Source organism: Schistocerca gregaria, chromosome 3 (genome assembly GCF_023897955.1).
Source record: "Schistocerca gregaria isolate iqSchGreg1 chromosome 3, iqSchGreg1.2, whole genome shotgun sequence".
NCBI lineage: Eukaryota > Metazoa > Arthropoda > Insecta > Orthoptera > Acrididae > Schistocerca > Schistocerca gregaria.
In genome coordinates this window covers 797,203,421-797,219,018 of record NC_064922.1, presented here as the reverse complement: position 1 = coordinate 797,219,018, position 15,598 = coordinate 797,203,421, and positions in this window count along the sequence as shown.

Here is a 15,598-nt window from a genome sequence, read left to right as displayed (position 1 = left end):
TGTGTGTGTGTGTGTGTGTGTGTGTCTGTGTGTGTGTGTCCTTAGGATAACTGAGGTTGAGTGGTGTGTAAGCTTAGGGACTGATGACCTTAGCAGTTAGGTCCCATAAGATTTCACACACGTTTGAACATTTGAACCTCGCCTGGTCCCGTCAAAACCGACATTGGACTGTTTATGACTGGAAACATGTTGCCTGGTCGGACGAGTCTCGTTTCAAACTGTATTGACCAGATAGACGTGTACGGGAAGTAACCTCATGAAACCGTGGACCCTGCATGTCAGCAGGGGGCTGTTGAAACTGGTGGAGGCTCTGTAATGATGTGGGGCGTGTGCAGTTGATGTGGGACCCCTTATACGTCTAGGTACGACTGAGAAATGTGACACGTATGTGAGTATTCTATCTAATCACCTGCATCCATTCATGCCTATTATACATTCTGATGGACCTGGGCAACTCCAGCAGGACAATGTGGCCCCCCAAACATCCAGAATTGCTACAGAGTGCCTCCAGAAACACTGTTGTTAGTTTAAACACTTTGTCTGGTCACCAGACTCCCGAGGCATGAACATTATTGAGCATGTCTGGGATGCCTTGCAACGTGCTGTTAAGTACAGTTCTCCACCCCTCACACTCTTACGGATTTATGGACAGTAATGCAGGATTTACGGTCTCAGTCCCCTCCAACAAACTGCAGAAGTTATTCGAATCCATGCCACATCGTGTTGCGGCACTTCTGCGTGCTTGGGGCCTCCTCGATATTAGGCTTGTTTATCGGTTTCTTTGGCTCTTTAGTGTATTTGATTTAGACAGGCTCTTTGGCCAGGGTATTAATCCACATAAAGGCGTCGGCCTAATACAGCCAATAGAGCACTCCGAATCAGTTTATGACACTCTGAAGCTACTGCGTAGCGAGAGGGAGCATGGGGGAGGAGAGGTGCTGATTAGTGTATTATAACCAACATCAAACTTCCGCATGGGAATGGTATTTACCGTTTTTCCTGTATCAGACCAAAGTGAATCATGGACGGTGTACGTGGTCACGTCCACCCCCCTTGGCACCAAGGACACGCCCAAAAGCCAACTCCAGAGTATGATCCATCGCCGCGCAGGTAGGGGAAAGCTGCAACTCCCACTAGTCGAAGGCTTGGATAGCGATAGAAACATCTACCCCGCAGACACGAAACCGGTTTTGGTATAAGTCGCGATACTACGCGAGGTTCAACAGAAACACGCAAAGCCTAACAGATTAGATGCCAGCTGTGCCCGTTCTTAATTTCGGTGCTAAGTTACCAAACAGTGACCACTCGAGAGACAAAGGTAACGGTGTTAAGCTACGCGAGGCAAAGAATTTCCTCAAGAACATGTTATTAATACAGTGGCAGGTACACCCTGATTAAAGGCAGAAATAATGCGTTTAGAAGGATTCATCAATTACTGGAAAAGTTGTGAATGAGTTTATTACACAGTTTACTGTTTAGAGAACCACAAACAGATGCAAAGCTTAGTTAAACATAGGATCCATACGGAATGAATTAGCTAATAAATTAGATGGAATCGCCGCTGTCAACGTAATAAGTCATTACTAATATACACTTTTCTCTTTATATCAAACCTTTATTCAAGTGACAATTCTGTCTTTAGAAAGCTTTAGAATGCCACCCAAATGAACACTATTCAAAAGTACAGTCCCAGTGGTGTAGTATTAACGACACATGGAAACTACCATTATCGATAATTTTACTTGTGCTACGAAATTGTTTAGAAGTAATCGTCGGGTGAGTTTCAACTATCGATATGTCACTCGACAGGGAGAAAAAACACGGTCGACCCCAGCGGGGCGTATAATTGGCTTCAGCTAAACAGATTAATGATTCAGCAGCCGTGGGACTGGCGTTCCCTGGAGTGGCACCTGTGGATGAGCAGCGAGGCTTCCTGTTGACCTTTGTCGAGCGCTCAGGAGGTCCTTCGCCTTCCCCTGGCAGCCTCCCGAGGGTGATGTGAATGTTGCACGTTGCCAGAAATAGCACGAGCGCTCTTGGAGCACGGGGAGAGGTGATATTTTATTCAGTTTCCGCAGGTCCCCCTGCCAACGATACGTACCGCACAGTGCGTGCAACACAATAACTAAACCGTGCTGAGCTAAGAGCATGTTCCCGAGTGCACCAAATAAAAGCACCCACCCTAGAAAAACGGACGTTTTGAACAGAGGGAATTTTCAATGTTATAAACCACACTGAGGACCAGAACATATAATACCTCTTGTAAAGTTCATACCCCAACTGCTGACAAAGATATCAATCTATGTACTGAATCGTGTAACACTCACCACACCTCATTTTTGGAATGCTTCAAGATTTCGAACTGAGTCTATTGGCAAACAATATGTAGTGTGCGTACTGTAAGACATTCGGTACACACACCATCAGATTATTTGACTTGTCGCTCTAACGAAGTAGGCAAGTGTCAGCAATATGTCTCGTGGTCCTATCGTGGCGTGTTTATTTTCTGCCGTTAGGTCAGACGATAGAAATGCCACTTGCACGCTTAGAGTAGCAGATTGACGGTTACCAACTTTAAACAGAACTTCATTAATTTTCACACACATTTATTAAAATAATAACAATCATAAACATTACTTAACTTGATTCTGGATGCTATTTACAATTGACAATGTGAAGTTCCTTTGGTCTTGGCACGTTAATCTTTTTCTCACGTATCTCTGATACATGGGGAAGTGTCTATACATTTATCTTAATGGCTATGTACAGAAATATGATCTTATTAGGCGCAGAGAAACTGGACTATAGACTGCTACAGACTAACGCAGTCTGCTACAGACTAACACAGACTCCTACCATCTAACGCAGACTCCTACCGACTAACGCAGACTCCTACCGACTAACGCAGAGCCCTACCGACTAAAGCAGACTCCTACAGACTAACGCAGACTCCTACAGACTGACGCAGACTCCTACAGACTGACGCAGACTCCTACAGACTGACGCAGACTCCTACAGACTGACGCCGACTCCTAAAGACTGATGCAGACTCCTAAAGACTGATGCAGACTCCTAAAGACTGATGCAGACTCCTAAAGACTGATGCAGACTCCTAAAGACTGATGCAGACTCCTACAGACTGACGCAGACTCCTAAAGACTGACGCAGACTCCTAAAGACTGACGCAGACTCCTAAAGACTGACGCAGACTCCTAAAGACTGACGCAGACTCCTGCAGACTGACGCAGACTCCTACAGACTGACGCAGACTCCTACAGATTGACACAGACTCCTACAGACTGAAGCAGACTCCTACAGACTGACGCAGACTCCTACAGACTAACGCAGGGCGCTACAGACTAGCGCAGGGCGCTACAGACTAACGCAGGCCGCTACAGACTAACGCAGGCCGCTACAGACTAACGAAGGCTGCTACAGACTAACGCAGGCTGCTACAGACTAATGCAGGCTGCTACAGACTAACGCAGACTACAACAGACTAACGCAGACTAGTACAGACTAATGCAGACTGAGTAATCTGAGATCTGTACACTCGTTATAATACCTCACACGTTCAGGTATCACTGCTCGAGTGTGATCCGCGAGGAGAAAAGGTTCTACGTTAGAAGCAATCGCATTGGCTGCATTACAAATTAATATGCGGAAGCAGAATATGGTCCGTCTCTAAGGCAGCGCCATCTCATAGTGCGGAGACGGACGAGTGCTGCGCCTGCACTGTTGTGCTTAGCGGAGTGCACTCTAGTGGCAAATTAATGTACGCGCTGACTACGCGGAACTATGTACACAAACACAATAGTACGCAAAAGAGTGTATAATCTGTAAATGGCAATTATTTTCTGCACATTTATACAGACTGAGGTACTGAATCCAGCATTTTTCTTTCTGTTTAGTGACGTACTCCTTTTAAATGCATTATAAAGTTCCCTAGCAGGAGGACAATGACACAGGGCTTGTTTGGTACAGAAAGTGTTTCCAAGTCCATCTGAGAAATGCACTGCAGCCGAGAACCAAAGAGGCCAGAATCCCAATTCTGATGTAAACATCGCCACAATGACACGAAATAATCCTGAGTTCTCTGAGAATGTCCACACTGAAACTGGTATTGCTGACTATGAGATAGTTGTAGCAACAATGATTACCGAAGTACTATCTACGAATAAAAGAAGTATATGGAACTATAATACCAGAAAACTAGATAAAGTGACAATAGTACGACTGAAACTTCCTGGCAGATTAAAACTGTGTTCCCAACCGAGAGTCGAACTCGGGACCTTTGCCTTTCGCGGGCAAGTGCTCTACCATCTCAGCTACTGAAGCACGACTCACGCCCGGTACTCACAGCTTTACTTCTGCCAGTACCTCGTCTCCTACCTTCCAAACTTTACAGAAGCGGTCCTGCGAACCTTGCAGAACTAGCACTCCTGAAGGTAAGGATATTGCAGAGACATGGCTTGGCCACAGCCTGGGGGATGTTTCCAGAATGAGACTTTCTCTCTGCAGCGGTGTGTGCGCTCACATGAAACTTCCTTGCCGATTAAAACTGATGGTAGAGCACTTGTCCGCGAAAGCAAAGGTCCCGAGTTCGAGTCTCGGTCGGACACGAAGTTGGAAAATGGTTCAACAAGTAGGAAAACTACTGCGTTTTTCGTACTGAACCAAGATGGTCTATAATTTACATGCCAGGAAACATGCAGCCACAAACCACACGTAATATCAGAGGTTTGCCAGATCAAGAATCAGTAGTTCTGGATTCAAGCCGACTGGATATCGCAGTGGTAAAAGTCAAACATCAGGAATGGAATGACTTTTATTGCTCCTATGACGCGACTTAGAATTTGTCGATTATGTATCTAGGAACGGTTGTTGCACGTAGATACGGCATTTCAATTTGTACCCGAAACAGATATTTGCAGATTATGCGTCATATGTATGTATATACACACTACTTCATAAAGAATAGTCATTGTTTAACATTATTACGAAAAATCTCGGAATGTACTTCACCGATTTACCTCAAACTTTTTAAGTGATACTCTAACCAGCGAAAAAATGCTCCTATTTATTTGAACGACTGACTGAAATGAGAGGTAACCGCTGCCTTACTCTACCTTCCTGAGAAACTTTAAAATGTTTGTAAAAAAAAATTGGCATGCTATGATATTCGCGCTTTTTGAAAAAATATGTAACTCACCTCTAACTCCCAGAAGCTCCCTTAACTGTAACTCATTCACACCCACTAGTCCATCGCTGTAAGTCGCTCATACTCATCCACTCCCAAATGCCATTTCTCACTCAATCATCAGCCCAACTCATTGCCATTAGCTCTTTGTGTCTCTGTCGTCGTGTACTGTGTGACAGCTACAGACCCCTACGTTATGTCCTGCTACTACAGTCTCTTCTCAGTGTCTCACTATCGCTGTCTCTCTCTTGCTCTAACTGGTAATACCTTATTCCTTCTTTCCTAGTATTGCTGCCTCTTCTCACTGTCACTATCTCTCTCCTTCATTGTCACTCTCAATTACTCTGTTTCTAATTATCACTGCCTCACACGCACTTCCCCTTTCTCTTACTTCCCCCCTCCCTCAGCGCTCTGGCGCTGTCTCTTTCACTCTTTTTCGAGCTCTGCATTATACTGTTCTATCACTGTCATCTATGTTTTACTGCCGCTGTGCCCATCTCTTTCTCTCGCACTGTCATTGTCTCCTCATCTCTTTCTGTAACACAACCAGTGTCTACTACCCGCCAGTATTTCTTACTTTTTCGTCTCTTTGTCGCTGCAGCTCGAATCTGTTCACATTTTGAGGAACGTAGGTTAAGACAGCTGATCTATGTATATATGGGAGAGATGGATAGAGGCAGGGGAGGAGGATGTGGAGAGAAAAAGGGGCGGGGGGTTAGTATATGACAATGGGGTGAGGAGGAGGATATAGACGAACAGAGCTGGGAAGAGTAGGGGATATCCTGTTCTCACACATCATTACAAATTTCCACTTGGTCGAGTTTTCTAGTGAACAATTAAAGTAATTCCTTGGCTCATGTTTGTCTTTAGACTGAGACCCAATGAGCCTGAACGCAGAACTGCTAATTAATATAAGAATGGTGGCTTGCCTCTTGCATAAATTTATGTCACATTTATGTAATTTTATTAAATTAGTTGCAGTGACCGCCAATGCCTTTATGTTTGACAAACAGAGCGTACGTTCGCTGTTTAGTTCAAAGAGCAGTAGGACTTACGTAATCCGAGATCTGTTCTAACTAATCACTGAAAAGCACATTAACACTCACTCCCAGACATAAATAACAACTTAATCATGCTCCATCTACATCCGAATCGTCGAGTCCTCAGTTTATAGGAAGAAATGGAAATTTTACGTAAATCGAACCAGAATCTACTACAAACAATATATGTGGAAAGGACGAAGAAAAACATTTATTTAAATAATTATGCCGTAAATAATATATTAGTGGTCAACGAGTATTTTTCTAGACTCTAGCCTGCCGGAGTGTCCGGGCGGTTCAAGGCGCTACAGTCTGGAACCACGCGACCGCTACTGTCGCAGGTTTGAATCCTGCCTCGGGCAGGGATGTGTGTGATGTCCTTAGGTTAGTTAGGTTTAAGTAGTTCTAAGTTCTAGGGGACTGATGACCTCAGAATTTAAGACCCATAGTGCTCAGAGCCATTTGAACCATCTAGACTCACTCGTTTGTTGATTTCCACTCTTTGCCTTCCTTCCATGTGAAATAGTAGACAATACAGAGACTTACCGACAGTCGTTTCGGTATGCGCCATTAGCAAACAGAACAGAGTAGAGAGGCATCAGTTATTGGTTCCAGAAATACCCTCCGTCACACACCATTTGGTGACTTGCGAAGTATGATTGAAATGCCCTGCGATACCCGCAGGAAAGTGGCCAAAATGAGTGGCTGTCAGTTGCACTCGAACACACTACTTTATTCATTTGACAAACATCACAAGAGTAAAGAAAATATTATAAACAGAGCGAGCCAAACATTAATTTTAGAACTTAATTCCCGCCTAAATTTATCAAACGGCGTTCAAGAGTTTCCAAGGCTCGGCCTGGAATTCAAACACTAACGCTCGCTTTGGTGAGACAGGTAGTCGGCCCAAGAATTCTCAATCCGACGGCAACCCAATAGACAGGATAACTTCCGCTCCACCCGACCAGCACCAAACAGGGAGTTCAATGGAACAACGCAGAAGGTATCGTCGCCCACAACGAATTACTCATTCTGCTGGGAAACTACACGCCGTGCTGGACAGCCACAACACGCCGAGGAAAATACACTGCCTGAATTTACGTGCACGACCAGCGCAGGTAACCGGAACGTTAACGGCCACAAGGCACAACATTCCGCTAGGACACTTCAATTCAGAAATAATCAAGTTAACTTATACTCGACAGGAGGCGGCTAGAATATCGCCAACTTGAAAACACACGCTGTTGCTCGCAGGAATGTCCCAACAGCTCACAACGAAATTCAAACGACACAACATGAACAGTTGGAGGCTGGTTGGTAGATTAGGTAAAGACTTAACTTCCGAGTATGGGATCGGCGAGCCACGGACCTAGTAGCAATGGGAACAGCCCCTCACACTCCAATAAGGTGCGGACGCCCTAGCCAGACACGCGCCACGGAGACTTCCTGCTCCACGCCAACCGACCAACGGCCCGCACACGGCACAGCCGGAAACTGTAAGCCCGTGGCCAAAGATAGTACAAGGGTGCGAATATCGATACACGCTGCTGCTGTCACTAGCGGAGAGAGAGGAAAACAGCATAATCGTGATAACCTCGGGAGTCTCATCACAGAATCGCAATCAAGGTTTAAAGCAAAGCATAACACGAGCCAGACACGGCTCAACGATGTAGATGCAGATGGTATACAATGTAAGGCGCTCAGCCCGATCATGTTGTTCGCTATATAGCTGTTTTCATTGGCATTCATACATTTCAGATTCCTTTTATTATGATTTTTATGTACAGTATTTTATTTTACGTCACGTGAGCTCATATATACTTGGTATGGTTTATGTTGACATTAGTTTCTATTATTGTTTATCACGGTTTTTATTGCTTGATCATTCGTTTGACACATGTACCATTTTGTTGCTATTGTAATTCACATATTTCTATATGTCTTTGGGTCATCTTGCCGGCCTACCACAGCTTGTTTATATTACATTATCATTATTGTTTTGATTGCAGAATTATAAGCGCTCTGACGTCAGTTCCGATACCACATCTCCGTTAATAACGACATAAGCTTACTTCCTCTGGCACACCGTCTGTGTCCTCGCCGGTCGGTGCCTCTAGCCGTCTGTTCAGCCCTTGCTGCCGTCCACAGCGTACGGCCGCTCGAAGGCGGACAGCGTGGATGCAGATTTTGCTTCTGGTCTCTTTCCTTCGTCTAACCCTCCAGGACGTTACATTTTTACGTCCTTTTCGTTCTTAGTCCCTTTCCTTCCTAGTCCCGCCCGAAGTGCAGTGACTCAGAACTTATGCCCTGACTGACGCGACCGTTTGTTACACGTGACCAAGTACAATAAGTTAGTCGCCGTGTTATCTCAGCCTGTTCTTATCGTTTTTCCACATCTGTTATATTATATTTCTCCCCTCCTCTCGTTCTGTATGTTACAGTTTTCTATACTGCCGAATACGAGTTTTTAACATCTCGAATGCTATTGTAGACTGAATAAATCAGTATTATTGATAGCTGTAATGTACAATTTTGGTATCTGAACCGATTGTGAGTGAGCAGAGAGGCTGTAAAGCTGTATCGCTGAAGTTAAGTTGGAATCTCTGATGTGGGCTAGGGCGGAATGGGGCAGACAAGGTTAAGCTGTGTTAGAGTACAGCAGAATATATTTACGTGTGTTACAATGAGGAAGCAGATAATGTTACGCTGTGTTAGAGTGAGGAAGCAATGGCAATGTTATGTGTCTAGTTTGTAACGGAAAATGATTTTTGAAGGAGGAAATCTAATTAAATGTCAAAGCTAAATATTATATGATGTTACATTCCCTTTCACTATTGCTGCGTCACCAGACTAACTTGGTTAATGTACTGAGAGTTTCTATATTAGAGACATAGGAAAGTGCATTGTTTGGATGTTAAGAAGTTCATTAAATTTAAAATCTGGCTTGAGCACATTTTCACACTATAAAAAAAACTTAGTGTTGTCATATATGCCCATATTGCAATCTTTTTACCAACCTTTCTCTAACACTTTTTAATGGCTCATGGTACAAAGTGGGTTCGAAAAACAGTTGGATTAGCAGTTAAGGGAGAAGTAATTTTACCTCTCGAGTGCCTCTGTGTAGATTCAGTAACTTGCAGCTTTAGCATAGTGGCGCGAAAGACAGAGCAGTACTGCAACACGTTATCCAGATTTGCGCAGAATAGACGTAAGGATAAATTCTTTTTTGTTTATTCAGTCAGGGCCACCTTATGTTATTCAGAGACATTGTTCGTGATCAATTTTGCAAAACCAGTTCCTGTACGTTTCATGTCAAAGTTCATTATTCAGACAGCTTATACTGTTCAAAATTCTGGCAGTCAGATTGATAACCTTTACAGTAAGACCTCATTTTTCATTACGGCTATTAATTTTTAGAGGGCACCTTTGCTTTTACATTACGACAGCACAAGTTTCATTACGACAGTTCATTTATTATTACAGCTTACAATTTACAATCAAATACAGCACTTTAGTTACATTTTTAATTATTTTAAAGAGAACGTTCACTATATAATTATTTTTCTTTATTTTAAGGAGAACTTTCATTACAATTGTAGCATATGTCATTCCATTAGTCAAAGAAATTTTCGTCATACGTAAAGGCTATTAGCATCACGAAACTCAGTGTTCGCACACTCATGGGAAAGACAGTAAAAGAAATTGGGGGTATCAGTGCAAAAGCGGAAACGCTAAACTGTGTATTCAAATGTTCCATTCCATAGGATTACTGCTCCAAATAAATTCTCGTACCATTCCAAAGATGAGTGGATTAGATGTAAATGTCAGTAGCTTTGAGAACCTAGTTAAAACGCTAAAACTGAACGAAGCATTGGAAATATTTGCAAGCCTGTTTGAAAAATCGACTACAATTGGGAACCGAAGGGACCACATCTTCTGTTGTGTAAGCATCGACATTATGATAAGAAATAAACCTGATGTCTTTGATATTGTCCACATCAAACCAGTCAGAAGACTGATGACTCAAAGAAAAATATCAGTGACCATGAAGCTGTTGCGCCAACAATGAATACCAAAGTATGAGCGGCAAGTAAAATTAAGCCTGTTACATTCCCCATCAGATTTTAAACCGAAACTGCGGCTCAGTTAGATATCTTTTGAACATAACACACTGAAGATCCTTCGAACAGGAACCGTGTCCATTGCTTGGACGAAAGCACAGGTCATTCCTACCTACGAGAAGGGCAACAGAAGTGAGCCACCATTTAATACCTTGGCCACCATTTGCCGTAGATTCTTAGAACGTACCCGTAACCGACCCACACCTAATTCTTTAAAGGAAAGGACCTCACACACCAGGTTACTTTGTAAATGGGTTAATGTGTCACCTACCTGGTGGCTGTAATTAAAGTGCAGCTACTTATAGAGGCCCCGTGTCAGTTGTATCTATGGTGTGCCAGAAAACTTGGTAGATCTTATAAGGCTTCAAAGCGGAACAGATTTACGATGGAAAAAAATGGTTCCAGTTTTGACCACCAGGTGCAAATATGGTGCTGTGAATGCAACAGAGACGTATAGAAAAGTTTCCATATGTAATGGATTAAGAAAAGATCGTGGACAGAAAACGCCAATGAAGTGAGAAAGGCATAATTTTGATTTTATTACTAACCGCCTTTTACAAAAGTTGTTAAACTAGAGCACCGGAGACGTCAAGGAGATGCTGCGTCCGTAAAATGACGTGATAATAAGCTGCTCGCAGCAGTTCCAGTGAGATCTCAGCAACGGGTCCTATATACTCGCATTCGCATCAGGTAGAGGGTGAACATGTCTCCATTCTTTTAGTTATCCCCAGAGCCTAAAGTCACATGGATTCAGAGCAGATAATCGTGCAGGACACGTAACTGAAAAAGGAAAACATCTTGATATAACATGTTCGTGGAAGTTGCATTATGCCGATCTTTCACTGGCTGAGCGACATGTGGTGTTGCCCTGTCTTCCACGAAAACAGTGATGTCCACACAGCTGCGTTCTTCCAAAGAAGGGATTGCATGATGTACAAAGACGATTCGATAACGAGCACACCTCACGGTACACCTGACAGTCCCTCTGGGTGTACTCTCTTCAAAAAGGATCGGACCAAGAATAAAGGTTCTTGTGCATTCACATCACACAGTCACATACAGTGAGTGGAATGACCCTTGGTGCACGCCACGTGGTCTAACAGTGCCCCACATTTGGCAGTTATGTGTACCTACACCATGGAATATTTGCTGGCCGCATGTCATCAGCTTAATCCGTGCCAGAGTTCGAAGAGCGAATTCAGAACGTTGCTGCGAATCATGACGTTTCAGTTGCAGCACCGTCTGGATGTTTTAGGGTCCAGTGCAAAAAGGACCACAAAACGTTTCGTTCTGCTGACCATGAGATGGGAAATGCCCTTGACACCGCGCCAGCACTAGCGCTACCCGGAGCGCGTGATGCATGGTCAGTTAACCAGCAACAGCAAACTTGTCAATACCATCCACCGGATTAGGACGCCTTCCTCTTCCAGGTGCCACACCAACATCACCCGTGTTTTCAGGTATCATGATCACCTTTAAAACATTTAATGACCTCGGCTCTCTCCTCAGACCTTTCAGTCGGCGGTATTTCTCATTACAGCACTGTCGCTGCTGCCGTTGGCATAAAACACTATTTCACTAACAGCGCACGGTCTCTCTTCCCGACAGCAATACTGTTCACTCACGTCATAGCATGTTAAAAAACAGCGTGGATGTCGTATCGTTATACAAGCAGCGTAGAACTCAAGATTTGCTCGCTGTGACCACAACTGGAACTAATGATTTTTCCAGCGTTAATCGGTGCCCCATTAACGGATTAGCATATCTAACAAATTTCGATGTCATTCAGTAATATACGGCCGACATTAGCCCTCCATGAGTAGCTGTAGTTTAATTTCAGTCACACGGTATTTAGCACTAAAACATCCATGGTTACGCAAAACGATTATTGTTAGCTTTTATTAATTCCAGATTATTCACCCACAGAATAATGAAAAAGTAAAACCAAAATTGGGTATTATCCGACCGTGAGACAAGTATCCCCAAAACACACTTTTACAGGAGGTGCGACAATAAAGTAATGAGACTGATGTGACAAAAAACATTGCTTACCGTTTTAGTCAAGATCAGTGTTGTCTTCTTCAAAGTAGTTCCCTTCTGATTGCACACACTTTTTCCAGCGCTTCTGCCATTGATGGTAACATTTCTTGAACTCATCTTCTGTAATACCCTCGAAGACGCTCGTCACAGCTTTTTGGACATCGTGTGTTGTTTGCAAATGGTGTCCCTTGACCGCCGTTTTCACTCTTGGAAAAAAGTCGCATGGAGTGATACTTGGTGAATAAGGTGGCTGTGGTAGTACGGAAATTTGTTTTGAGGTTAAAATTGCTGAACTGACAGAGCAGTATGGGATGGCGCATTATCGTGATGCAGAATCCAATTATCAGCAATGTTGGCACGGACACGAAGAACTCTTTTATGAAGTATTTCTAAAGGTTCTTTGTAGTAGTATTGGCTAACCGAATGTCCAGGAGGCACTCACTCTTTATGAACAACTCCCTTGGAATCAAAGAAGAACACAAGCATGCATGGTGGTCCACTGCGGTCTTCATCTTCAACATTCGTTCTGCCTTCACTAAACATTTTATGCCAACGAAAAACTTGAGATCTTGCCATAACCTCTTCTCCAAAAGCCTTCAGAAGCTTACCGTAAGCTTTCGTCGCGTTTTAGACCAATTTAACGCAGAAAGAGACAGCGTAGCGTTGGGTAATATTGAGCAGTTCCATTTCTGTAACTTATTACAGCAAACTCTCGACTGAGCAGTTGCATCGATGTGCCGCTTGGACTAGAAGCACCTTATAGACCAAGGTCAAAGATATTATGCCTACCAAAGCCTGCAGGGTTGCCACATCTTGCAAAGAAAATCAATCTCATTACTTTATTGTAGCACCTTGTATACAGCTTCTAGATTTTATACTTTATTCATTATGTTAAACTTTAAGCATAAGGCTATGCTTCTTAATAAATGACAACAGCTAATTAAATTTTTAAATTTGGTAATCAATTTAATAAAATATGAAAACTCAGTTATTCATCACCCCTGGAAGCCATTACATAGACAATCTGAAACTGTCTATATAAAGAGCTTCTGCACAGAAATGAAATGCGTTGTCTTGGGCAGAATAGCGTCTTCCCTGCCAACCAGGATGGATTCTGAAAACATCGATCACGCGAAACACAAGGCACGGTTTTGTCACGTGACATAGCAAAGTAGGCAAATGTGATGTTTCTGGACTTCTCAGAAGCTTTGCCTAATTACCACCCATACACATATTATCGAAAGTACAATCATATGGAGTATCATTCTAAATTTGTGACCGATTGGAGAATGTCGTAGTGGGGAGGACACAGCATGTTCTGATAGATATAGGAGTAACTTCAAGTGTGCCTTAGTGTTGTGTGTTAGCAGCCTTGGTGTGTTTTGTTTATTATCTTGCTGATTTTTCGCTAATAATGAAGTTATCTATAAAGAAGTGCTGTTCCAAAAAGGTGCACAAATATTTTCTCAGATCTTAAAAAAGCGCTGCAAAGGTTGACCACTTTGCATTATCCTCAGATATGTTTCTTTCTTCCTCAACGCAAGACGAATAATCGTAGTGTGTAATGACAGCAATTTCAATGACACCAGATGCAATCTGCCAACGAATGCAAATGTCTGGTTTCTACAATTTGTAAGTATATGAAACGAAACTTCGAGACAGGCTCAGTCGTGTGTAAACCAGGTGGCAGACTGCGCCTCATTTTAGAATTTCTACGGAAATGCAATCAGTCTAGAAGGGAGATTACATACGAAACATTCATGTGACCTATCGTACTATATTGAGTAAGTGTGTGCATCCTGTACCAAATAGGACTAATACGGGTCTTTGAGCGTATACAAAGAAGGACAGCACTTATGACCTCAGGTTTGTTTGACCCATTGGAGAGTGGCAAGAAAATCGTTCTGCTTCATGATGACGCACGTCCCCTTACCACAAATCTCTTAAAGCTGAATTTACGCCAAATAAAACGGGAGACACTAAAGAACCCCCCCTGTACTCCTGATGTCACACCTCCAGACCCTTAAAAGAGCCCTTCAAGGGCTGACGATGTGCTTTAGGTAGTTATGTGCTTCTTCACGCAGCAGAATACACTGTTTTATCAAAAAGTATCTTGAATCAGATTTTTCACTCTGCAGCGGAGTGTGCGCTGATAGACTTCTACATCTACATCTACACGCATACACCGCAAGTCACCTGGCGGTGTGTGGCGGAGGGTGCTTTGAGTACCTCTATCGGTTCTTCCTTCTATTCCAGTCTTGTATTGTTTGTGTAAAGAAAGATTGTCGCTATGCCTCTGTGTGGCCTCTAATCTCTCTGATTTTATCCTCATGGTCTCTCCGCGAGACATATGTAGGAGGGATCAATATACTGCTTGACTCCTCGGTGAAGGTATGTTCGCGAAACTTCCACAAAAGCCCGTTCCGAGCTACTGAGCGTCTCTCGTGCAGAGTCTTCCACTGGAGTTTATCTATCATCTCAGCAGCGCTTTCGCGATTGCTAAGTGATCCTGTAACGACGCGCTGCTCTCCGTTGGATCTCCTCTATCTATTCTACCAATCCTATCTGGTGCGGATCCTACACTGGTGAGCAATATTCAAGCAGTGTGCGAACAAGTGTACTGTAACCTACTTCCTTTGTCTTCGGATTGCATTTTCTTAGGATTCTTCCAATGAATATCAGTCTGGCATCTGCTTTACCGACGATCAACTTTATATGAGCATTCCATTTTAAATCACTAAAAGTGCCTACTCCCAGATAATGTATGGAAATAACTGTTTCCTATTGCTGACCTGCTATATTATAGCTAAATGATAAAGGATCTTTCTTTCCATGTATTCAGCACATTACACTTGTCTGCATGGAGACTCTATTGCCATTCCCTGCACCATGCGTCAATTCGTTGCAGATCCTCCTGCATTTCAGTAACATTTTCCATTGTTACAACCTCTCGATATACCACAGCATCATCCGAAAAAAGGCTCAGTGAACTTCCAATGTTATCCATAAGGTCATTTATGTATATTGTGAATAGCAAAGGTCCTACGACACTCCCTTGCGGCACACCTGAAATCACTCTTACTTCGGAAGACTTCTCTCCATTGAGAATGACATTCTGCGTTCTGTTATTTAGGAACACTTCAGTCCGATCACACAATTGGTCTGATAGTCCGTATGCTCTTATGTTGGTCATTAAA